Below are 7,364 nucleotides of genomic sequence, written 5' to 3'. Positions count from 1 at the left end.
AAGGCTTAAAGATTACGGCTATTATTATCTACCTATGATGGCCCACTTCATACTCTACTCAGATATCACTGCAGTACAATTGAGATACTTATTGCAGACCGCCACTGAAAATGTTTATTATTTTCGTATTGTAGATGATGGGTGTGTATAGGCGGGCATGTGGAGGTCGGAGGACAGCCTTGTGGTGTTGCTGCTGTCCTTCCACCTCTACGTGGGTTCCAGGGATCAAACTGATCAAAATCGGGCATGTGAAACGAGTACTGTGTGTTCTGAGCCATCTGCTACTCCACTCCTAAATTTTCTTGGTTAATTCTTTGAGAATGTCATATAATATATTTTGTATATATTAGTATTGTATATAATATATACAATATTGTGTATATAATATACAATATATTCACTCCTATCCCAACACCCCTCAGACCCATCCCACCTCACTAACCACCGAACTTCAAGATGTCTTTTTTTTTTTTTTTTTTTTTTTTTTTTTTTTTTTTAGAAATTCGATGGAGGACTGGAGAACTGGAGAGACAGCACAGTGTTAAAGAGGATTTGCTCCTCGTCTAGGGGACCTGGGGTTGATTCCCAGCACCCACACAGTGGCTCAGAACCAGTTGTAACTATATATAGTTCTAGGGGAATCTAGCACCCTCTTCTGGCCTCACATAATGCACAGACATTCATGCAGGAAAAGCACCCATACATATTAATAAATAGATTAATTAAAATGAATTATATATATAAACTACATCAAGATTCCATCTCATACTAATCAGAATGTTGATCTTCAGGAAAACAAAAAGAAGCCAGGTGTGGTGGCACACACCTTTGATCCTGGTGCTTGGGAGGCAGACGCCGCAAATGTCTGAGTTTGAAGCCAGCCTGGTCTACAGAGTGAGTTCCAGGACAGCCAGGGCTGCACAGAGAAACCCTGTCTCAAAAAGCCAAAACAAAAACAAAAATAGGGTATGTAACACATGCCTTTAATTCTAGCACTCAGGTGGTAGAGGCAGGCAGATCTTTATTGAGTTCTAGGCCATCCTGATTTACACAGTAAGTTCTAGAAAAGCCAGGGTTATGTAGAGAGACCCTATCCCCCCACCCCCAAAAACAAAACAATAAGTAAATAAACAAAAAATGCCGATGAAGATACAGAGAACATAAGTTAATAGCCAGTATAGAGGTTTAAACAGAACTACCATGTGACCCAGGTATATCACTTCTGGGAATAGACAAAGAAATCTAAAAAGAAAAAAAATTCTTAAAGAGCTCATCCACACAATCCAAGATATATAGATATTTGCTGGGCATGGTATCGCATGCATCTAATCCCAGCACTAGGCAGGTAGAAGCAAGTGGATTTCTGTGTGTTCGAGGCCAGCATGGTCTACATAGTGAGTTCCTGAATGGCCAAGATGGATGGATGGATGGATGGATGGATGGATGGATGGATGGATGGATGGATGGATGGATGGATGGATAGATAGATAGACAAATAGGTAGCTAGGTAGCTAGGTAGGTAGATGAATTTCTCATTGGTCTTATTAAATAAACACAGAACCAAATATAGGGGTGAAAGCCTTAGATCAAGGAAATAGGAATAGCCACCAGCTAACCTTACCTCACCACACTGCAGCTTCCAAAGTGTGCTACTTCCTGTCTACCCACACCTTTATTGCCCTGCTTTTTTGCCCTCTCATTGGCTCTTAGCCCAGCCACCTCACTTCCTTGTTACTGCCTGTCTGTACAGACCTCCAGGTCTCTATGGTTGGTACTGGGATTAAAGGCATGGATCACCACACTTGGCTCTGTTCCCTAGTATGGCCTTGAACACAGAGACCTTGCCTGCCAAGTGATCAGATTAAGGGCATGTGCTACCACTGCCTGACTTTTGTGTTTACTTAAAATGGCTTGCTATTTCCTCTGATCTCCAGGCAAAGTTTATTTATTAACACACAAATAAAATATCACCACATAGATAGATGTCCTTTCATAGTGATAAAATAGCTAACATTTGCTCAAAGCTTTGTGCATGCCAGGCTCCTTTGATCCATTATCTCCGAGCAGGAAGCACTCTGTCAGCCTGTGTGTGACTCATGAGGAACTGAGGAATCTCGGATTGGAAGAAGCTGGTGGAGCCAATTCCCAGCCAGGGTGTCAAAGTGCAGAGCTCTTGTTTTTATGCACTCAACCCCGCTGTCATTACACTTTGGCCACCACGGTGGGACCATAACCTTGATTAAATATTCACTGTGCTGAAGGCAGCTAAGTATTTGCCTAATTGCATGTGCGTAGGAGGAATCAAATAACTCAGACAAAATGGCCAATTGTGTTGTAGTTTTGAGGTCCATGGTTCTTGTTAGTATCTGAACTTTTCACCTTTGATATTTTTTCAGTTTTTAAAATATTTTGACAACTTTGTAATAACTATCTTCTAACACATGTGCTCTTTTTTTTTTATTCAATAGTTGCTTAACAATTGCTAGGATGAATGATGAACAGGCTTTCATAAAATTCTGTATTGCTTTAAAATTTTTAATTGACACAGTATTTGCACATTTTTTTAATAAAATAATAGAGTGCAAAAAACTTCAAAGTGTTCAAAAATATTTTTCTTTTCTTCTCTCTCTCTCATTTATTTATTTATGTATTTATTTATTTATTTATTCATTCAAGACAGGGTTTCTCTGTGTACCCCTGGCTGTCCTGGAACTCACTCTGTAGATCAAGCTGGCCTCGAACTCACAGAGATCCACCTGCCTCTGCCTCTCCAGTGCTCGGGTTAAAGGCATGCACCACCACCACCTGGCTCAGTGAATATTTCTGTACAATCAGAGACTCAGCTTCTGCTTCACCCTCTGGGCAGCACCTTACCTCAAACCTGTGGTCAGACTGTTCTCTGGCCTCTCGGGGAAGGCTGCCATCGCCTTTACCTTCCTGAAAAACTCAGGTGAATGAGCACACACTAGACAGTGGAACAGCAGCTTGAGTGCCAGAGTTGAAGCCCTCGGGATGCCTGGCCACCCTGCCTCTGTGATCCACTGAATCCATGAAATGGAGAAGGACGATCTGCTCCCTGGTTTGTTTTGAGGACTGAATGGATTAAGGCAGATAATACATTTAAACAACACCCCAAATATTGAATAATATAAACAATATATTTGGTGGGTTTTTGTTGTTGTTGCTGCTGTAGTTGTTTTGTTTTGGGTTTTTTTTTTTTTTTTTGTCTTTTGTTTTGTTTTGTTTTGTTTTTGAGACAGTATTTCTCTGTGGAGCTCTGGCTATTCTGGAACTCACAGAGATCCACCTTCCTTTGCCTCCCGAGGGCTTGAGCTAAAGGCATGCACCACCACTGCCCAGCTTCAACGCTATACATATTGAATTAATGAATCTGGATTGTGAGGGTGGTTGTGGGGATGGGAATCACGAAGCTTTGGTTGGGGGTGGGGTGAAGTGGGGGTAGGGAGGGTGGGGTCATCACCCATGGTGGGCTGGTGCTTTCTGGGACACATTTGATTCTGAGTTAGAAATCCCTTCACTCAAACTTGTGTAAGTAACTCGAACGAGCGTATCATTTCACCACCAATAACGAAAGTAATTCTGATTTAAAAAAAAAAAAAGTTGAACTGGTCACGAAGTGAAACCAGAGAGAGGCCAGCCTCATAGTTATCTGTTCTGTCAGCTGTTTTCACTGCCCAGAAACCAAGGTGCAGCTTCCAGTAACTGAGGCGTTGTATCTTACTTCCTTCTCTCTTTTTAGCTGCACAGTTGGGAGGGGACGGAATTATATAATGTAGATCAAGTGCAAAATAACAAGTGATGCCTTGGAGGAAATAACGATCACGTTGTACACACACTTATGTTAATACCTGGAGAGGCTTGCAGCTTCATGACTTGAACAACCTGAATTAGCTACATTCTTTTGGACTTACTCTAAGCGAAGTCAGGGCTGTGTTTACCAGAACTCTGGGAGTGAGTGACAGAACCCTCTTTCATCCTCTTTGCTTCTTTATTTTTTTATCTCTCGGTGTCTTTACATGTTCGATCCTAGGCTAGTCATCTTCTGGTACTGTAACAAATACCTGAGACTAATTGTCTCATAAACAGAAAAGGTTTTTTTTTTTTTTTTTTTTTTTTTTTTTGTCTCCTAGTGGTGGAGCAAAGCTGTTTCTCATGGCCAGAAATACAAGAAAGAAGAGATAAGGGTCTCAGCATCCCCTTTGAGACCATACCCATGAGACAAGGGTCTCAGAATCCCTTCTGACACCACACCCATGAGACAAGGGTCTCAGCATCCTCTTTGAGATCATTCCCCACAACAACTTCCCGTAAGCTCTGCCTCTTAAAGGTTCTATTCCTTCCCCAGAACTTAGCTGGGCTGGGCCTTTAACATGTGTGCCTCTGAGTGACACTTCGAATCCGAATTTCCTCCGGGGAAGTCATTTGCTTCCCTGATCTTAATTTCACTTCCTCCTTTGGTAGTGTGCCAGGGCTTCCAGTGTCCTGACCTTCATTCTCACCTCTTTGCGGACCCAGACACAACAGTTAGAAATACCATCCAGTGGGCTTGGCCTTCTTATCTCAATTAGCAATCAAGAAACTAGCCCACAGACATACCCCACAAGCCAATCTGATGGAGAGAGTTCTTTAATTGAGGCTTCCTTTCCCAGGCATGTTGACAACCAAAATTAGCCACCATAGTCATACCATTTTCAAATCCTATTTGTGACCTTAACTGATTTCTCGTTTCCCCATTTTAAAAATGAGGAACTTGAGTAATCAAGGAGAAGTTTGGATAGCTAGTGCCTTCATTTCTTTTCTATTGCCATGACAAAACATCATGACCAAAGAAACTTACAAAAGAAAGCAATTAATATGGAGTTCAGGGTTCCAGAGGGTTGGAGTCCATGACTGTCATGGTGGGGAGCATGGCAACAGGCAGGCATCCATAGAGCTGAACCAGTAGCTGAGAGAGATTACAAGAGGCAGAGATAAACATTGGGAAATAGAGTGGACTTTTGAAACCTCAAATCTCATCCCCTATGATGCACCTCCTCCAACAGGGCCACACCTTCTCATCCTTCCCAAACAGTTCTACCAGCTGATGACCAACATTCAAATACTTGAGCCTAGAGGGGCCATTCTCCTTCAAGCCATCATAGCTAGTAAGCAACACAAATAGGCTCAGACACATGCAGCCTCATGTTTGGATCCCCAACAGCCTGTGCCAAAGCCCATCACATCATCAAGAGCAGCTGACACTTTTTTTTTTTTGTCTTGTAGAGAAAAATGTTTTGCTTTTAGGAAATGCTGCTAAAAATCCTCAATCATCATTGCTTGTAAGGTGAACAGTGCTGTAATAGCACTCACTGGGAACATTCCTCTTCAGCATTTAAAATAGTTAAAGCTGGCATCTTACAGTATGAGCTGCTAAATATATTCTATGACAGTGTGAAGAAAAGGGCCATCTCATGACAGCTCCTGCCTCTCAGGCATGGTCCCAGACTGAAAATAACACTCATTTGAAAATCACGCAGCTGTCTAATATCATTTATAAAATATTTATGTGTGAATGCTCCCTGGGATTATAATTTTCTGTCAGTTTCAGGACTTTAAAAACAGCTTCCTGTGACACACAGCAAAGTACAACAATCAGGGAACACACCTTCCTATTATCTGATTATTTTTTCTGAAACACAAATTCATGCCTGGTGTACTGCTGGCTGGTTTCATGTGTCAACTTGACACAAGCTGGAGTCATCAGACAGGAAGGAGCCTCATTTGAGGAAATGCCTCCATGAGATCCAGCTGTAAGGCATTGTCTCAATTAGCGATCAATGGGGGAGGGCCCAGTTCATGGTCGATGGTGCCATCCCTGGGCTGGTGGTCCTGGGATCTATAGGAAAGCAGGCTAAGCAAGCCAGGGGAAGCAAGCCAGTAAGAAGCTCCCTTCCATGGCAACTGCATCAGCTCCTGCCTCCAGGATCCTGCCCTGTTTGAGTTCATTTCCTGACTTCCTTCAGTGGTGCACAGCAATGTGGAAGTGTAAACTGAATAAATCCTTTCCTCCCCAACTTGCTTTTATGGTCATAGTTTTTCATATCGCAGCAATAGAAACTCTAACTAAGACATCTGGGAAACTGCACCAGCAAATGGACAGAAAGTGAATAGAAAAATTGAGAAAGCAGGGAGAGAGAGTAAGCTGGAAGTTCTAGCCAATTGTCTCATGCTGGGAGCTGCAGAAATATGAAGCAGGATTTCAGCTGATTATGACAAGTGAATACCTGGAAGAAGCCAAGGGCCTTCCAAGGGATAAAGCCAAGGCTCAAGGAGTCTTGATGATATCAGCTCTTGAATATTAGCCATTTTCCTGCAATGAATTCTTGAGTGCTACTGTATCTTTTCTGTTCAGTTCTTTTTCAAAGATCAGTGTGTTTGATCATTTATTGGACATAATTTCCCCATTGCTATTGGAATATTTGGGCAACTTTCTTCCAATTGTGCTACAACACAGTCAAGACTCCTAATTCCAGGCCTTTTGTCATTAGCAACATCCGCCAGAACCATCTCCAGATGAAAGTATCTAATCTGAGAAACTTCCCAGACTTTATAAGAACAGACCACCTGTCAGAGAAGGTCGAGATTTACACTGAGGCCTGGCGGTGGTGGTGTACACCTTTAATCCCAGCACTCGGGAGGCAGAGGCAGGCGGATCTTTGTGAGTTCGAAGCCAGCCTGTTCTACAAAGTGAGTTCCAGGACAGGCTCCAAAGCTACACGGAGAAACCCTGTCTTGAAAAAAAAACAAAACAACAACAACAACAACAAAAGATTTACACTGACTATTGGCCAGGCCAGGCAGATGTGCTAATTAAGCTTAACTTTCTCCTTTTCCAAATTGTATCTCTAGTTCCAGATCTCCCTTTAACAATTACCAGGTGCATCTAGCTACGGCACAGGTTGTCCAGCCACCGAGGGCACTCCCCCACCCTGCCAGAGAACAGGGCAGCCGAGATAGCTTGGACAGGTAAGAAGACAAAGGAAAGCAAGGCCGTTTTATTTTCACTCGCCACTGATAGACTCTTAACACTTTACCTAACTACTTCTAAGAACACAGTCTGAGCACGTAAATCCCCTGTTCTTAGATATTAACCAAATTTAGCCCTCAGTTGAGTCCCCGTTAGTGACTTCCCTTTTGGGTTGCAGATGATGGCTGACAATTGCTGTTCTTTTGTGTGGATCTTATCGCCCTTCCTTTGACCCTGAGGGAATTCAAACCTGGTGACCTTGCCTTAGCCAGAGCATTGCTGTTGCATGGGTATATAACTGTAAACCTCAGAGACCTGAGGAGAAGTAGATTGAAGA

This window comes from Peromyscus maniculatus, chromosome 12 (assembly GCF_049852395.1).
Source record: "Peromyscus maniculatus bairdii isolate BWxNUB_F1_BW_parent chromosome 12, HU_Pman_BW_mat_3.1, whole genome shotgun sequence".
In the NCBI taxonomy this organism is placed as follows: domain Eukaryota; kingdom Metazoa; phylum Chordata; class Mammalia; order Rodentia; family Cricetidae; genus Peromyscus; species Peromyscus maniculatus.
This window is presented reverse-complemented; position numbering follows the sequence as displayed.